Genomic DNA, 20,223 nt, shown 5'->3' with positions numbered 1-20,223 from the left:
TACTTACACTTCTAAAGAGTATGCTGGCCAATAAAGAAAAGGATTCCTTAAATAATAATTTGTAAAGTAGGGAACTTAGTAGTAGAACACACCTATGTTGAATCAGAAGCCATCTGGCCTTACAACCGGTGGTGTTCCCTCTCAGGTGCCAGGGCAATAAAATGGCAGACAGAAAATGCAGTGGCTTGCAGGGAGGAAAGGTTTTTGTGAAGAGGCTATAAGAGGACAGGGAAGCCCATACTCAAGCTGGAAGACTAATGTTCCCTTTCCAATAGCATTTATATACCCTCTGGGGAAAAGAAAGTGATAAATATCTCCAACCTAAAACGCACTGTCTTCATTTCTTTTGCTTTACTGAACATGAAACAAAGTCGTGGGTTGATTTGAGACCAATTCTGGAAGTACAGAAAATGTTTGGTAGTTTCTAGTTTTGTTGTCTTTTGTTATGTGCTGGTTGGAGAAAATGATTGGAGTTTATGAGTAGAGCCAAAGATCATTGCTTTTAGTTTGGTGATGTTTAGTAATGTGTGTTCATTTAATATTCATGCTACTGGTATAGGGGACTTGCTTAATGGATCTGGGTTTAAGTTAATCCTCTAAAGAATTAGAGTCAGCATAAAGTAGTAGTGTTTTATATGAAGTTGGAAGGAAAACAATTCAGAAATAGTATATTTAAGAGTGTGGCAGAAATACAGCCTTGTGGCACTTCCTGCTGAAGTGCAAGAATTCTGATGGTGACGAACAAAGTTTTGCTCTGAAACATTTGTAACCAATTTCATCTGCAAGTATGTACATTGCCATGGGCTTTGCAATAATTTGATAATTGTTTACATCCCTGAAAGGAGACCAGTCACATCAAAATCAGTCTGTAATCCCAAGGCCAGGGGAAGGGTCTAATCAAGGAAAAAATATATACTATGAAAAACAGGAACACAATATAAAAAAATGAACCATCCCTGGAAGGATACAAGCTGTGTGGGTGAGCAGCTCATCTGTGCTACCAGTACAAGCAGATGGAGGAGCATTACAGAGCTCTGCAAGGAGCAACCAAACTTGAACCAGACTGTGTATGGATGATTATATTACAAGTAAGTGACTACATAGCAACCATCATCAATAAAAGAATGAACAAATACAAAGAGGCAGAAGATTGACATGACAGGGTGTTTGCTTATTTCCAGAAACTGGTTGCCTAAATATTAAGACACATGTCCAGGAAAGCAAAACTGGGATGGGATTTCTGTACATGGGATTATATTTACATCAGTAGCATGATTAATGGGCTAGGACTCAATGGAGAGTAACTGAAGAAAAGGGTCTATACATGGACTTGCAAAAATAACTACAGGTTGTTTCAGATAACAACAAGTAAAAGTCCACAATAGTCACTAGAAACATGTATACAAACAGTAAAGGATGCATAAAAGAAGCGGATATCTACTTAAACAAAACTATGTGTTTACAGAAGTAGTAAAGTACACAGATCAACAGGACAGTAGCAGTCATGAAGGCTTACGTAAGGAATTGCTATAAAAAGGCTTCATAAACAATGAGGTGCAGACAGGACAATCCATTAACCAAGTAATCCACATATCTAAAAATGATATGGAAAACATCTGCACCTCTAATGTGAACTGCATGTCCCATCTGTTTTCATTTATTTAGCGGATGGATTCATGAAGCTCAGAAATATATGATCTCCAAATGAGCCAAATGTCATCCAAATATCTGTGCCACGTCTTTGAATTATAAAAATATATTACAACTAACATCATAAATCAGTATTTCTTATACATACGGTATGAAATAGTTGTCATAAATTGGGGCAAAGAAAGCCCACATAGCCATTCCTAGCACTTGTAAACAACAGTTACTATCAAAGTAAAAGTTATTTTTCAGTATAACATGGTCAGTTAAGCATACAAAAAGGTGTGAAAACCAGGTCTGTATTTATTAGTTCAGCACAGCAAGACCAGCATAGTTTGTTATGTATGCAGGTGTAGACGGATTTTACATCTAAAGCACACATCATCCGACATTCGTCCATTACTGTATTTTCCATCAGCTGAAGAAACTGGGTGGTGTCTGATGCTCTCTTTCTTTCTTTTACAACAGCTAGTAAATAGGTCAAATAGTGTGCTAAAACATCTGACAAGTGCTAAGTTAGAGACCCCATTCCAGCAGCTGTTGGTCTACCTAAGCATCTTTGTGAATTTTTGGCAATATGTAAAAAAAGTGAGGTTTAGGATCTTGCACATTTAATTTTTTCCCCAATCGTATCAGTATTTATGCCTTCCTAAATTGCCATTTGCAAAAATGTATAATTTGTTTGTTTAAAAGTCTTGGTTGGAGCCCATGTGCTCCCCTTATTTAAATTAAATCATGAACATGATATATATTATAATGCCCTATGTAATACCATTCTTTTGAAAATAGAAACATTTTTATTAGCAAGTGGTTTAAAGGTGGATTTCTTGTTTTTAAAGCTGAACCCTGTATACACAATATTTGTTACTTCCTGTTTCTTGAAATAAACAGCTTCAAGATAATTACCCTGCAAAAGGTTTTAACATCAGCAGCAAACTGATATTCAGACACTGTGAACCTGGATACAAAATTTAAACCAATATTCAAAAGAAATATATGAAATAAGCACCAAGTCAGAGTCTGACATTTCAGAACATATTTGCTGACAGTCATTATTTGCTGAACACTCCCCCCCCCCCCCCGTCTTTCCTAAACAAGACTTGATCTTAATTCTTTGTAGTGCAAGGAACCTTATCTGCTCGATTTATTTACCAGTTACAGAAAAAAAGCACAATTTACTGGGTTTGAAAGCCAGTAAAGTACTTAGTAAATGCTGTCAAACAGCAGAACATCTTTCATCTCATTTGCTTAATAATTCTGGGGGGAATGAATGATCAGAATTAGGGATACTAACATGTTAATAGAACGGGAATTGCATCAATATGCATTATCTGAACAGTAAGATGTATGAGAGTTTAATTGTGACATTTCAAACTGACTGTAATCTTCCATGATTTAACAGTAGATTAAAAATATGAGGGACAGAACAAAAATACAGGAAACTCAAGGGACAGTTGACAGGAATAGACAGCAGGCAGAAATAAAACTGTTTTAACTTCTGCCACTGTTCTTTTCTGACTGGCACTGTCAGTTGTTAAGATTCCAGCAGGAGAGGATATCATCTCTTGTTCGGTATATATTTCTCTGAGGTACAGGCTAACATGGGAGGACTATGGCTGACCAAGTTCACAGATGACTGCAAACTGGGTGCCATAATCAACTCGCCGACTGACACAAGCATCCTCCAAAAGGGTCTCACAGAGACAGATAACTGGTGCCAGATCCATGGTCTAAAGCTAAATGCCAAAAAGTGCATAGTCATCCCCTTTGGGAAAAACAAAGTGCCCATAAATTATCACATAGGTAGTAATCCATTAAGTATGGAAGAAGTAATTAGGGATTTGGGGACCCAAGTAGATAGCAATCTCTCCTTTGACAATCACATTGCCAAAGTGGTTAGAAAGACCTTCTATATAGCCCACCTTATCATGAAAGGGTTCACATCTAGATCAAGAAAGGTCATTGTGTCCCTCTACTCATCACTCATCAGGCCCATAATTGAATACAATGCCTCATCTGGGATGTACCTTACCCGACACCTGCAGCAACTGGAAAGACCCCAAAAGTACCTCACCAAGAGGATCAAGGGACTCAAACAGATGCCCTATGCAGTTAGGTTAAAGAAACTCCAGCTCTACTCAGTTGCTTACCACCTGCTCAGAAGTGATCTGTGTGTGACGTATAAAGCCATGTCCAACCCAGAATTAATGGATATGCTCCACCTCAGGAAATCCAAATCCCTTAGAGCTACACGCACCAGGGACTTAAACCTCAGCACAGAAATAAATAGGACATGCTGGAGGGACAGATTCATATCCCAGAGGCTCCCCTCACTCTGGAACAAAATCCCAATCCATGTTAGGCAGAGCCCCTCAATGACCCTCTTCAAGAGAAATCTTGATGAGTGGATGGGAGATCGTAGGTTTACCCCTGGGATCTCTTTTGTGTCCCTACTAGACAGAGGCACTGTAAACTAACCTAAAACGGGCTATCTTCTGTGACCTACTATACAGAGGCACAGTCAACTAATCTAAAAGGGTAGCGAAAGCCAAACACACTCTGGCTAGGCTTATAAATGCCCTAGGGCAGATAGCCTAGTATCAACCTATGAACCTATAATAGCACTTGAGGTGGTGTAACGATTGCAGCTACCAGGTCTCATGTTACAGATGTGCGCAAGTCTTTTCCCCCAAATTTGGAGCGTAATCACTCTACTCCATGTACTACATACGTCTTGTGACCATATTGTTGCAAGGCTAAATGGCTTCAAAATATTTGTAGCTCTACTTGACTTAAAATGATTAAAATACAATCAGAAAGAAACACAAGCTTTACGTATAAACAGAGCTGGTGTCGTCCGTGCTGGTAGTTTTAGATACTGAGATAAGGCAAAACTAAGATTCATACCTCCTGTTACTCTGACTGCTATTCTCGCATCATGCTGTATAACACACATACATGTTGAAGATGTCAAAAAGGAGCCACACTGAAGGGTTCACTAGGTATTACACTAGGTGATATAGAAGCAGAAAGTAAGTGCCGAGATGACCAATGGGACTGGAAAGGAAATCATTTTTTTTTTCTGTTAATAACTAGCTTGAACTGTTTCCATACAATGCCAAGGATAACATTTCATAATCAACTATAACCCCAAAGATAACCTTTGTTTTTGCTTTACTTGCAGTCCTGAATAAGGAATGTGCTACTTTTACTCGTATTATCACAATCAGTGCTATAATTTGCTGTCTTTACTTTGGCTGCAGGTTTGCACATGGGTAAATAATTGGCCAAGACCACCTTCACCCTGCCTCCAGGATGGGATAGCAAACATTAGCCACTTGTTTATTTTGTATTTTTTAACATGCACCTCTTAAGGTGATCTTCACCACTTTATTGAACCAGATTTGTTTTGTGTTCTCCTTTATCATGGCACTCTTCCTTAACCATTTCCCATGCCTCTCCAAATCACTTCCTTTATGTTACTATACAGCTCCTGCCCTCTTTCTTCTTATGCCACCTTCCCAGACACATATATTAAACTCCCTACCATTTTTGTAGTTAGCCTCCATATTATAACAGACTGTGATCTTTGAAACACTACCTGGGTCTTTTTTCCAAAGCCCGTGAATCACACCATTGCACATGCAGTACTTAGTCAAGCACTGACCTGTGCTTCCATCAACTTACCACCCAGCAGAGAACAAGACTAAGGATTCTCCCTGCATTGGTTTCATCCATTACCTTTTGCTTGAACTGTTCAAGGTTGAATACCTCAGTCTGTCTGCACTGTGTTCTCACTGTGGATGAAGAAATACTCTAGTTTGCCTCTAGCAAGTTGTGTCCCTTCATAACCATGTTTTTTTTCTGTCTACCCCTTTATCTTGCTCCAAATTCAACATACCTAAAATTCCTTCTGTCCTTCCTATGTGAGGTCTACCTGCTCCTGTCCCGCTGAAGTGGATGACATTTATGGGGTGTCAACATACTGATTTTTCCCCTTTACTCCAGAAATGGGTGCATAAAGGGATTTCAGTATTACTTTCCACTTTTGAACTTGAACTAGTTTGCACATAGAGGGTGTCAATGAAATAATTCCCGCTTCTACTCCTAAAAAGATGGTGCTATATTTTTACCATTGATTCATTCTCCTTTTCTCTCTTCCTGCTGCTCCATCCCCTCTTCCTTTCCTAGTCCTTACTCCAATCAACCCCATCATCTATCCCCTCCAATTTCAATTCTTCTCTCATGCATAACTCCCCTACCCTCCCTTTGCCTAGCCTGCCCATCCCACCTGTGCTGTATCCCGAGACACTGTGTCATACACTTATCTTGACAGCAAACATCTCGGTTTTCCCAGATGCATTAGCTTCACTTTCAGTTATTAACACCTTTACCTCAGCCATCTTCCTACTAAGTCTTTTGGCATTGCTGAGCACTATGCAGACTGATCCCCCTGCCTTCCTTTTCCTGATCGTCGATTCCTTTCCATCCTCCACTCTTAGCATCTCAGATATTCCATGCTTTGACATCCCTGCTGGTGCCTTTCATTTGTTTTTCGGCATCCCCATCTTTTCCTTAGTACTTTTTCTTCCAGCCATTTCGTCATCTTCAGCATCCTGTTCTAGCCTTCCTACCAGTCTTCTGATTCTCCCTTCAGAGAGTATTACCATTTCCTGAAGTCTCTGCACATTACTACACCCCTTCAGTGGTTCATTCCACCAAATAATGCCTTCCAGCATAGGTGACTATATGGAGCATCCCCGTTTCTTTCTTTCTAGGTAACTATTTGACCCTTTCTGTATAGGGTAAGGTCCCCAATTACATTAACCAAGCACCTACTTTAATCCCTGCACCAAAGCTTATCTAGTCACTACACCTCCCCACCACCACCAATACTATTCTATCCCTCTTATGTTGGGCCTACCTTTCTCTACTTATCTGTGTTAAGTACTCTATCCAGTCACCTAACCACCTGCATTGTTCTCCCCCTTCAACACCTTTTTTCAACATGCTATCACCCATTCTGATGAAATTATTTATCTTTACATTTCTGTCTACTACCTTCCTAATCTCCCCTCTGGGGTTTCCTTCCCCATCATGTCACCCTATTCTGGCCTATAGCAGCCTTTCTCATCACCTCTACTGGCTTTAGGCCATTTATAATACATCCCTGTCCATCAACATCTTTCTTATCTCTTCTCAGTCTCCATGACCATTTTCCTTCTTCCCTGTACATACCAACTACAGTGGTAAGTTTCAGCTGGGCTTTTCACTTATCTTGCAGTAATAAAGATTTTGGGATTTGTTTCAGAGGATGTGCATGATGAAGTATAGTCTTACATGGCGTCTGTTAGATTTATTTTGTTACTAGCAGTTTCTCTCAAATTCCTATCTTTTTTTTTTTTTGAATAGCGTATTTTGCCTTTTGTTTTCTACTTGCTTCTAACAACTCAGCTATCCTGTTACCTTCTATGGCTCAAGATACACATTTTCTGGGAATTTGTTTTGGACTCTTCATTTTCTTGGCAGTAATAAGTAGACATCTTTGTATTATGTTTAACTTCTCAGCACCCATGGAGTGTCTGGCTGTTTCCCTGGCTTGTGTGTCTGCTCTACCCCAGATCACCCTCTGTTGCTCCTTAGAAGGGTACCACCCTTTGACATAATACTTCACTAGTGGACCCCTTAAGTATATATACATATGTATACGTACACATATACATATGTATATATACACACACACACACAGTGTAACAAAACATCATAATATAAAAACAGTTGCTGGTTTTCTATCAAGCATGACTTTTTTTTTTGCCTGCTAATGCTTCTGACCCCCATTTCCTTTTTCTCAAATGACTGAAATGCGGAGTTGGGTATGGAAACACTGTACTGCATTAAGGGAGACAATTTTTTGTGTGGACTTGAATAGGAGAAAGACAGCCTTGGTCCTGTATTGCTACTAGGCATGCATCGCACCATTCTTCCATGCATGTGATTAGCTGATCGCCTGCTAGTATGCTTATACAATGGTCTGCACAGACAAGCAACTTCATCTCCCAGTCTCTACTAGGTACCCTGGCCACATCATATCCCCTCACCCTCTCACTGAGGAAGTGGAGCTGGAATCAGCCAGTCAAGCCCTCCTTTCCCAAGCCATATTAAACACTCTTAAAGTTATTAGAAATTACACCTTATTTTTTTTTATAGTTAACTGAGGTAGATTACTGATCCAGATAGACCTCTTTCAGGTTCACCTTAAAATGCTCTGGGCATCCTGGCTTGGATTCCCTGCAGAGGCTTTATGCTGCAATGTTCCAACTACACACCCTCCTCTTGGACATAATTGCATCCCCGTAAGGAAAGGGGGAATGGAAAGAGACTGAATTCATAGGCTATATCCTAAAATCACTTGGATGTTTTGTTCTCCCACATTGTGTATTGAGCCATAGAAGGTAACAGCTGACCAATAGTCAACTCTTCCCTGGTTAGATCCGACCACAAACTAATCACCTTGGAAATCCCCCCCCCCCCCCCACCCACACACACACACAAAGGTAACCACCATGAAAAACTTCTCCAAAGCTAACTTTGGCCTCCTAAAAAGAGAGGTGGCTAACTTCACAGCACCCATGCTAATGAAGAATAGTTGCATGACCGTCAAATCATACACCAATGCATTGTACGAACATGTACACAAATGCATGGATCTCACCATACCCAACAGAACCAAGATTCTCTCCTCAAAAAAAAAGGAAGCTAATCTGGTGGTCCCCTGTCATAAACAAACTGTACAACAGAAGGAGGAAACTGACATGGAATAAGGTGAAGTCCCAAGACTGGAAAAACTCCCTTATCAGCCTCAACAAAAGGTTGAGATCCCTCATCAAATCCTCTAAATCTAGCTATGAAAACAGAATTGCAGCAGATAGTAAAGACAACCACAAGGCCTCCTATAGTTATGTAAAGAATCTCCATGGCAATACCCAGATTTGCTCTGAGCTACTGTACAATGGTACCTCCTATACCAAGCCAACAGATATTGCCAATATACAGGCCAACAGATTCAGTGCTAACTTTACCCCCCCCCCCACAAATGACCAATCACAATACCAGTAGATTGCCAGGCACCCAGTATTACTGCTGCGCAGGTTAAAACAGCACTGTCCAAGGCCAAGAATTACAGCTTCTATGGGACCTTACACTATCCCTGGCTGTGTTCTATGTGAACAACAGAGTGAGCTAGCACCTCACCTGTGTGCTCTGTTCAATCAAAGCCTCACCTCAGGCTTTGTCCCTACCAAATGGTGCACTGCTACAGTCATCCGTCTCCACAAAGGAGGAGCGACTACAGACCCTGGGAATTATCGCCCCATTAGCCTGACGAGTCTGATATGCAAAGCTATGGAACGCATCATCATGGACCTAATAAACAAGGATATAGGGAGTCTCCAAACTCTGGATCCTACACAGTTTGGTTTTGTGAAGGGTTGATCATGCCTGCTCAACTTGGTTGACTTCTTTGAGTCAGTCACCAGAGCTGTGGATGAAGGCAAGATGGTTCATACAGCCTACCTTGATCTGGCCAAGGCCTTTAATACCATTCCCCACTCAGGAATCATAGAAAAACTCACTAAGCTAGGCATCAACCCCTGTATCACTAGGTGGGTTGCAAACTGGCTCACAGATAGAACCCACAATGTGAAAGTAGCTGACTCCAAGTCAGAGTGCCGGCCAGTCATGAGTGGAGCCCCACAGGGTTCGGTCCTGGGTCCTCTCCTGCTTGGTATCTACTTCTCTGAAGTCCAAGCCAACACAAAGGGAATCCAGCTGACAAAGTTTGCAGATGATTGCAAGTTGGGAGCCATAATTAACTCCCCAAGGGATGCTGACATCCTACAGAAAGGCCTCAAAGAGACCAACGACGTGTATCAGAACAATGTCCTTAAGCTCAATGCCAAAAAATGTGTCATCATCCCCCTTGGGAAAACCCAGTTCCCTTGAATTACCACATTGATGGTAGTCCACTTAACATAGAAGGTATTATAAAAGAGATATGGGAACACAGGTTGACAGCAACCTCTCTTTTGATCACCACGTTGCCACTGTGGTCAGAAAGTCCTTATATGTGGCACATCCCATTACTAAGGATTTTGCATCCAGGAAGAAAGAGGTCATCATCTCCCTCTACTCTTCCCTCATTAGTCCAGTCAAGTACAATGCCCCATTTGGCATGTACCTCACTAGACACCTGCAACAACTGGAGAGGCCACAAAAGTACCTCACAAAGAGGATCGTAAGCCTTAAACACTTGTCCTATATGGACAGACTCAAAAACACCAACTATTCTCTGTCTCATATCGCCTACTTAGAGGTGATCTCTGCTTGACTTACAAAGCCATGTCTGACCCAACTCTGTTAGAAATGCTACATCTAAAGAAATCCCAATCCCTCTACACCACATGCTCCAGAGATCTCAACCTCATTACCATAATCAATAGAGCATGCTGGAAGGACAGGTTCATAACCCAGAGACTGCCCATGCTATGGAACAGACTTCCCATACATGTCAAGCAGAGCACCTCACTGGCCGTCTTCAAGAAAAATCTTAATGAGTGGATGGGAAATAGAAAATTCACCCCGGGGATCACTCCAGTGGGTCTACTCGACAGAGGCACTAGGAACTAAGTTCGGGTGGCACGATGCCAGGGTAATCCTATGGGCTAGCCTAGTAAAGGCTCCAGGGCCATTAGCTTAGTACACACCTATGAATCTAGGAACAAAGCTAACTGAAGTCTTTGACATAGTAATACCACTAGACTGGAAATTATGGACTTGTGGTATAGGTTCTAAAATTAAATTGCATTTGCTTCCCATGTTTGAGGTTTACTGGGTTCTAGTTAGTGTAGTCAAGCTCTTGTGTTCAGAACAACGGATGGTGGCAGATGAGTTACCAACTTAGAACTTTGACCAACTTCGTGAACATCTGGGGAATGTGTTTACTTATAAACGTAATGGAAAACAAGTCCTATTCCTTAACATTTTTTATCCTGTTTCCACCATGAACCACCATGTTACTAGTCCAGCGCTGCAGTGCAACACATTCATGCCAAATCTACCAGCTGATCTCCATACCCCCCAGACTTACTCCAGTATTCTGGAGCTAGTCATCAATTCTATGGTCATCCCAGGGGCTTGGACATTTCTTCATCTGTCTGTGTTTTTTTGTTTCCTTATGGCCTACCCACTCCCCCTTCCCCTACAGGGATGTGATTGTGTCCAAGAAGAGGGAGTGCAATTGGAACATTGCAACATAAAGCCTTACCTCCATGGCATCTAAGTCAGGTCCACTCTACCTCCTCTTTGGATCATGCATCTTTCCAGCATCCCCAGCCTTCACCAGGAATCATTGCAGAAGACGTCTATGTCCATGCCCTCTCACCAGGATAGCCCATCCTTCCTTGCCACTCCATCAGTCACCCAGGTGCTAAACAAACTTGGGTCATACTCAGAGCTTTATTCCTTTATGCCACCAGAGCAGCCAGTTCTATCCCTCAACATTGGCAAGCATTACCCACCAGCTATGTTCTAGTTACAGGTTCCAACAGGCTCATAATTGTGTTTTTTATTCTGTGTTTCCATGTTCTTGTGGTTTATGTAAAGACACCTAGATGGGGTGTTGATATGGGGGATGCTAAGATGTACAGTTATGAGATGAGCAATGCACATAACATATAGTGTCAATATTTGCTAGTTTAACTATTCATTACAATTTGTTATTGTTTCAGTTTTTACCATCTTTGCTTGTATATTTTTGCTTTACTGTAAAAATTAAAATGCAATTAAAAAAAGACATCTATATTTTACTTTAGTAATTGAGTTATGCTCAGAGAACATCAGTTAAAGCAAATGCTCCTGTATTTCTTAATAATAATGTTAAAATACATTGTTATAGGGGGATCTTCACCCTCCTCCACTACAGATGTGTGGTGCTGTACATGAACTCAAACTGAAAGGAATAATTGCTTTTGCAGCAAAACTAAATATTCCCTTTTCAGCTACAGAGCAGTGACCTTAAAGACAACATATAAATGGGAGGGTGGGAGTGCAGCCTCTGATATGAGATTACAGAGAGGCTGCACTCTCTTCACCCACTTGCATATCTAATTAAAAGTCTGTATTGCTGTTTCTGTAGACAGCATAATGTGCTGTGTACTGTTTTTTTATTTTGATGCTAGGTATATTAAATGTTGTCTAAGTTTGATATTTTGTGGTTGATATGTTCCGATTAATTTTTATGCTTGGTCAATGTCATGCGGTCATGCTACTCTTTTATTTGGCTGGTAATCACCTTAAGAATGTAAGCTGTGTGGTCTTAGTTATGGCTGATTTGTTAATGCAAGCATAGAGTTAACCACTTACTGGTCATTATACAGGTACTTTTAATATGGCAGGTTAGAAACACAGCAAACACTTCATACTATTTGATCAAGAAATGAAGTGCATTTTTTGTTCTAACTTTCCTAGTCAGTCAGTCAAAAAAAGAGCTAGTTTGTAAGGGAAAATAAAAGCTCATGTCATATACTACTTGAAGGCACTTTTAGATAGATGTATGCTTAAGAGTGCTGATCAGCAGAATGCAGCCTTAATTACGGGCACTGCTCTGCTTGTAAATGTGAGCAACATACTTAACTTTGCTTGGATGTTCCAAACAGATCCAGTGCTGTTGCTGGTTATAAACAGGCTGTGCTACCAGACAACTTCCCTACCTGTCCCAGACTATAAGCTGCAGATCTCCAACTACCGAAGAAAGAACTCTTTTCGTCAGGACTAAAACGAAAAAAGAAGAAACCAATGAACAGACGTTTCTGGGATTTGTACAGATGGTATGTTTATTGGCACTGATTGCTGAATATTTTTGACAAATATTCTGTGCAAATGTCTTGGGAGTGAAGACTGTCATAAGCTTGCAGGGTCTTTTACTTCTGCTTTTAATGATACGCCCTTCATTCCTTCCCTACATGTAACCTCTCCTGAACTATTTTTGGATTCTGGCATTAACCCACAATAGTTTCATTTCTGGAAAGAGTAATACTTGCCTAAACTGTTATCACTATCTCGGGTCCCACTGCTTGAGTTATAGCTAGTGCACTTGGCAGCTGCAAAAACTACTAAAAAACATTGTCTTTTGTACTGTTTTTTTTTTTTTTTTTTCAGAATGAAAAGCACAGTAATGTGACAGTCTATAAAATTGTCACTCCTTGAGTTCTAAGAGCGCGAAAGCAGTGAACATTTTTCTATATATATTAATTATTAAAACATAAGCACATAATAGGCTTTTTCTGTTTATTCATTTATTTATAAATGGTAAGGACATGAACATTTTGGATGCATTTTCCCTTCATGTTTACAAGTGTGCTTATCATACAGCCTAATTTTCTTTGAAGTTTGCTATTTTGGGGAGTAGTGTTTTGGACAAATTCTTCTATTCAGATAATGTGATGTCAACAATAATGAACATTCTTTTTTTTTGATGCCCCTTTATGAGTAAGATAGAGCCCGGATTAAAATTCTAGAAACTAATATCAATAAAAGAAAATAAAAAAAAAGAGACTTGTCAAGCAATTTACTGGTGGCAGAGTAAACAAGGTATTGGCATAGAGAATTATCCTTTTTGTGGTGGTAAATAATCTGGGGGCATGCAGCATCTGAGGGCAAGACAAGCTTAAGTTTCTGGGTTGCTGAATCCCCATTCCAAATGCTGATTATGAAGAATTATGATCAGGTCTCCAATCATGACCAGATTCTGCAGTCAGTACATGGATGTCAACAAATTCACCTCATAACAGCAAAAAAGTGAAGGGGTAGAAAGTGTTTTATAGCTTTGAAAGCACAAGCAATTTCCAAATGATGAACAGCTTTAAAAGCTTCTAGACACTTCTTTTCAACCCACTTTTGTTTTCCAGGTGTCAGCAAAGTGTTTAACATTGTGTAATGCTGTGAAAATATTTCAGATTTTGCTCCTGTAGTGGCCACCATTACGCTCTAGCATGAGACTAGAGATTCACAATGCTGAACAATGCATAACACATGCATTTTTCTTAAATTCAGAAGATAAACTTAATTACTGTGGCCCTCAGGTTCTTTGGAATGGTAAATGTTATTCTCTTGGCTTGTGATATCCCATTTAGTTTTTATATCTGTTCAATATTTGGTTGCAATTTATTGTGGGTTACATGAGGAGTGTTTGTTCTGCTGGTACAAGGACATCAGTTGTGTTTGCTTTTTCTATTTTTTCCTCTGGTCTCCATTTGTGATATACAGGAAAATTAAGCAACTTGCATGGTTAGTTCTAAGCCAGCCCTGCTGTTCAGAATGGCTGCCACCCTTCCCTGGGGATTTATGACTTTGCATTTTATCCCAAGATGAATTATTCTGAAACAGAGGAATGAAAGAATATATGATTTTTGACAATATGTCAATGCCATACCATCATCATTCAAATAGATCACATAAATTGTTACGCTACTACCAAGCATCATTTCCCACAAACTCTAAACTGCAACATGGAGATAAAAATGGCTTAAAATAATAAAATGAAAAAAATATATATAATACGCACTTCATCAGTTTCATCATAATGACCTTTTTATAAAATAAATATAAGTGCACTAAATACCTTTTAAATTCATACCAGTAATTTTACATTTCAGCCAAGAAGCACTAAACAAGCATTAAACTTTGAATCTACTGTTTAGACCATGTCCTCAACAGACTTTCAGCCTGACATGCTTGTTTGTTTTTTTAAAACACTAAATTTAAAAGTATGTCTCATACTCTTTAAAGCATGTTTTGCATCTGGATATTCTTATTTATACCCTGAATATGTACTGCAATGTTAGGTTATACCTGTATAAAATATTTTACGTATGCCAGAATAAACTGTACAGTATGTTCTATAACTTACAAACTGAAGATTAACATGTCTTGCTAATCTAAAGATGAATAAAATGCCAACCTGATACATTCAGATTATTTATGGCAGACACAAATAAAAGCACATTTATGTAGGTTACACTCAACATAAACTTTAGGCTTGATGATGAACCTGTACTAATCTGATGATGCCATGCCAGCCCTAATTTAAACAAAAACAGATGAAATTATTCATTACAGTATCCCAGTTTTCTGAATTAACACATATAAAGTTATATCTGCTCCATAAACAAGTGCAAAGTGTTTTGATTCCTGACAGGTGGGCCATTCACTTTTCTTTAGCAAATCTAAACTATCTTTTGGCCTGCTTGTGGTGAGGAAGCTTCCCTAGACCCTTTTCAGTGTGCACACCTGCAACACACTTGGTCTACCTGCATCATCGCAGCTCGGGTTCTTCCCCCTCCCCCCAGCAACTGCAACATTGCCAGATAAAACCACTGCTATGGTCCGGTTTCTCCCTACAGTTATTGCAAGCCAAGAATAACACTTTTTAATAAGGATACCTACTAGACAGGTCTGCATAGCACACTTGGTCTACCTGCATCAGTGCAGCTCACCCCCCCCCCCCCAGCAACTGCAACATTGCCAGATAAAACCACTGCTATGGTCCAGTTTCTCCCTACAGTTATTGCAAGCCAAGAATAACACTTTTTAATAAGGATACCTACCAGACAAGTCTGCACAGCACACTTGGTCTACCTGCATCATCGCAGCTTGAGTCCCCCCCCCTCCAGCAACTGCAACATTGCCAGATAAAACCACTGCTATAGTCCAGTTTCTCCCTACAATTATTGCAAGCCAAGAATAACACTTTTTAATAAGGATAACTACCAGACAGGTCTGCATAGCACACTTGGTCTACCTGCATCACTGTAGCTCGCCCCCCCAGCAACTGCAACATTGCCAGATAAAACCACTACTATGGTCCGGTTTCTCCCTACAGTTATTGCAAGCCAAGAATAACACGTTTTAATAAGGATACTTATCAGACAAGTCTGCATAGGTGACTGGACATTTACAGTTCTTGTTATTAGCAGATGTGGTCCTTAACAGTTGTGTTTTAAACATTTTGACTGGTTATTTACATTTCCTTTTACAGCACATTTGTTATTTTTACTAGTTATTTTTTAAACATTGTTTTGGCCGGCATGCACACCTTCAAGGGGCCCCCCCAGGCAACTATAGCTTTGTCTATTGTCACTGGGTGGCCTAACTTAATATAATTGCTGTATCTTGTCCCACATAGATCTGCCTCCACACTGCATACTTGTAAAGTAAGGCAAGTACCATTTACTTGGTGTATTTTGTCCCCCAGATAGATTTACCTTCCATTGTATTACTTGCACACCAAGGCCATAAAATAGTGCCTCTGCAACTAACTGCTTACACTCCTAATTTCCTGCTTCTACCTCTTCCTTGCTTACACTTACATTACAGCTCCAAGGCTTCCACTTCTTATGCTGATTGCTTTTCTTTGCAGTTCTCTGTCAGGGGGTGGGCCAGATCTCTACCTGCTTTTTCTGGCCATACCTTCCCTCATTTTGCATCTCCCTCCTCCTCCATGCACATTAACTAGTCTATATTAGTGGGTCTCCTTGAGCAGCGCCATTTTCAAAGTTATCTTTTGGCCTGCTTGTGGTGAGGAAGTTTCCCCAGACCCTTTTCAGTGTGACTGCATAAGTATAAGTAAATTAACCTAGTACAATAAAGTCAAACAGACACATTTGGTGTAAACAGAAACAAGTGAAAAGATGCATTTGGTGTACAAAGAAAAGAAACAAGTAAGCCCCAAGGATATAATTGGAGTTAGTGTTAGCGCTGCTCTGCTCGGGCTAACTCCACTCCCCTTCCTGCCCCCTATTCCCACCCGCCCCCACTAGTGCTACATTTCAACTAAATGTAGCCACTCCCCATGCTAACCACCAATCACTGAATCTGCCCCACCCCTGTACCCATTTCCTTCTCTTTCTCTATTCCACATCCTGTAAAACACAGTCTTCCATCTAACTACCTTACGATCACAAACAACACCTCTCATCATCCACCACATCCACCCCATCCCAAGCAGATCTCTCACTCATGACCAAACACAACCATGCCCAAACTACCCAAACCCACATACATACACCTCTTACTATTGCTCCTAGGTGTATCCATCCTCCCACTGCTAACTTCTATCACCAACCACCAAAAACAATTGTATCCACATACCAAGAAAAGCTACTTCCACTAACATTATTACAATGTGCCCTTTTACTCAACTAGTCCCATATCACTACCAAACCTTCTTTATTCACCACTATGCACACAGCTTACATCCCTCACACTACTAGTCCCAAACAACTATAAAGAACTTTAAGACCCTAAACAAACTACTCAAACTCTATTTTTACCTCAGAACCCAACTCATTAGCTGCAGTGATATACACCTAAACCCAGGCCCACAAAATCTAGGAGCCCCAACCCTCAACTTGAATGATACCCTACTCCACTGAGACAAATCCATGCTCCTCATTTTAAATTTAAATGTCAGAAGTATACTAAACAAAATCCACGACCTTCATGCACTACTCTCCTTTTATCAACCTGAGATAGTCATACTAACAGAGACTTGACTTAAACCAGGCAACCACAACAATGAAATAACTCCACCAGGTTACAATATAATTCATAGTGATATAATAGGTAAAAAAGGGGGGGGATGTTGCTGTAGTGTATAAATCTCACCTCATCCTTGAGAAAGTAGACATAACAACCCCAGACCTCGATAAAGTTGAACTCACTCACAAAACTAAAACTTAATGATAGTAAACACATCAACATCATAGGATGTTACATCCCTCCAGGCAACAATATCCCTATTACAGAAAAACTCCTAGAATGGATATCTAACTCCCACCCCCAGGAAAGCATAGTATTAGGAGACCCTAATACTGAATGAAAAAACTGTTCCAGTCATAACCCACTCTCCCATATTAACCTACATGGCCTAACCCAACTCATCACTTCCCTCACAAGAACAGACAAGAGAAGCAAACACCAATCCACTCTAGAATGGATACTTGTATCCCACCCATCACTGATATCCTTAGCAGGGTGTCTGCCAGATACCCTGAGTGACCACCAAGCCACATTCTTACTCAGATCAAAATCACCACAACTGACCCAAATATCTATGCACCTAATTAGAAACAAAAAAACACTTTAACCGCTCACACTTTAAAAATGACTTAAAAATGTGCAACTGGACCCCCACTAAAAAACGTACCTCTTGATGAAGCTGTACTATATTTCAATACTACCTTCTTAAACACCCTTAACCATCACACCCCCTCCAGAACAACAAGAATTAAAACTAAATACACCTCCTGGTTAACGCCAGACACAAAATCCCTCCTCAAAAAAAGAAACAAGGCCTGGACCAACTACCTCAACAGCAAATTCCAATTGAACAAACTAATATACATTGAACTATGTAACAAAGCCAAAAAAACTCACCAAAAAAGACAAAACATCTTACTACCAAAAGTTACAGGATAAGCACAGGATCAACCCATAAACATTTCGGGCAGCAATTAACTCTATTCTACAACCAGGTAAAACAACTACCCCACCCCAAAAATAGATAACCAAGAAGACATCCCCACTCAATTTAATAAATACTTTACAGAAACCATCCAGACCCTTGCAAACAACCAACCCTATGACAACATCCCCACCCCTGCAAATCCACCAACCACCCCCAACTAACAATTGCCCCAAGTTCAGCTTCCACCCAGAACCAACCAAATCCATTGAAAAACAACTCTGCAAGCTCAAACCAATGTCTCTAGCTGCAGATAAATTACCCGCTGAATACCTCCACCTGGCTGCTGAAGCCATATCATATCCTGTCTCCGTCCTAATTAACAGATCCATCTCCAAGTGTATAGTACCCAAGCTATGGAAAATATCACATATCATCCCTCTACATAAAGGGGGAACCTCTCTGGAAGTCATCTACCTCCCTATAGCCATAGTACCTCCTTTAGCTAAAATTTTAGAGAGGGTAATACACAAGCAACTAATGAAATATCTCCTAGAAAATAATCTAATAGCAACACAACATGGCTTTAGACCCTTCCATAGCACCTCCACCGCACTAACAGAATTTATCAGCATTGTCAATACTCTCAGAAACAATGGACTCCTTGTATCTGCTACCTTCCCTGACTTGTCCAAAGCATTCAATATGGTTAACCACATTAAACTCCTCCTTTCACTAGCAACTCTAAACCTTACCATCCCTGCAATCTCCTGATTCAAAACCTACCTAGAGGGAAGGAAACAAGCTGTTATGTGGCAAAACCAACTCTCCTCCTCCCTACCAGTCTCCCTAGGAGTAACCCCAGGGCTCCATCCTGGGACCACTTCTTTTAACCTTCTTCACCAATCAGCTCCCAAACAGTATTCCTGAAGCCTCAATAGTGCGATATGCAGATGATACCACCATAATATGCGCAGCCAAATCAATTGACATCCTTCATTCCCTAACACAAGAATGTTTTTTCCCTAGCAGAAACTTGGATTACAAACCAAAGGCTCATTCTGAACTCAAGTAAAACAAAGCTAGTACTCTTTAGCTCCCACAGAGCCACACCTCCCACTGATTCTTTCATCTCCTCCTTTAACAAGACCACAATCACCCCTACAAATCATACCAAACTCTTAGGGGTTGAACTAGATAATCACCTTAGATTTGGCCTACATATTTCTATAACCATAAAAAAGTACACAAAAAACATGGCCTACTGTATCGCAATAAAAATTCCTCACTGACCACTCCAAAACTACAATAGCGAGGACTCACCTACTATCCATCCTTCTTTATGCCTCCCCCGTGCTTACAAATCTCCACAAATCCGACCTAAACAAACTTGATAGTTGTTATAATAAGATAGCCAAATTCGCTACAACCTCTCCCATCAGAACATATCACTGTGAATGCCTAAAAGAACTCAGTTGGCTAGAACTACCACTACTACTTCAACTCAATCAACTATCACTAGCCCACAAAATAATACATAACTCTGAAAACACCCCAGCCCTACAAAATCTTTTGCAACCCTTTACAACCGCCAGGCCCTTGAGGTCTAGCACACAAAACCTCCTCAAAGTAATCAAATATAACAGTGAAGCTGGTAAGTCTGTCTACAGCCACTGTATAGCAAAAACCTGGAACTCCCTTCCTGCCCACATAACTGACAACAAATCCCCATCACAGTTAAAGAAACTTGTTAAAACTCACTTTTTGAATAATCAGATGTGCTCCTGTATCCCCCCTGGCTAATTTATCATTAGAACACTTCACCTAACTTAAGTAACTGCTAAGCCATCCAATCATAGTACTGTACCTACTTAGGATTGTTAATCTGTTGCTCATCCCATCTCTCCAGGAGTTAGGGAAAACTACTGCAGCAATGTTGAGCTCTCCATAAGCAACTAAAACCAGGAGAAGACATATTGTAAATCAATTTGTTATCCTTCTCAACTAAAACCAGGTGAATACATATAGTGAATCAATTTGTTATCCTTCTCAACTAT

The 20,223-nt window shown here is 40.2% G+C and overlaps 1 protein-coding gene across 2 annotated transcripts in view; it reads left to right on the top strand.

Moving 5' to 3' along the window:
- ST6GALNAC6 (ST6 N-acetylgalactosaminide alpha-2,6-sialyltransferase 6) overlaps positions 1-20,223 on the top strand; it is a 574,938-nt gene that overhangs the window by 156,912 nt on the left and 397,803 nt on the right. Inside the window, exon 2 of one of the 2 annotated variants that reach the window (XM_044065314.1) lies at positions 12,360-12,530. The exons of the other annotated variant lie outside the window; for it this stretch is intronic. The gene's annotated coding sequence lies outside the window, so the exon portion shown is untranslated. The remainder of the gene's footprint in view (positions 1-12,359; positions 12,531-20,223) is intronic. 2 annotated transcript variants of the gene reach the window in all.

This window comes from Protopterus annectens, chromosome 3.part0, assembly GCF_019279795.1.
Source record: "Protopterus annectens isolate FY-2018-M chromosome 3.part0, PAN1.0, whole genome shotgun sequence".
In the NCBI taxonomy this organism is placed as follows: Eukaryota; Metazoa; Chordata; order Ceratodontiformes; family Protopteridae; genus Protopterus; species Protopterus annectens.
The sequence above is the reverse complement of the archived record's forward strand: the minus strand, read 5'-3'. Positions and strand labels throughout refer to the sequence as shown.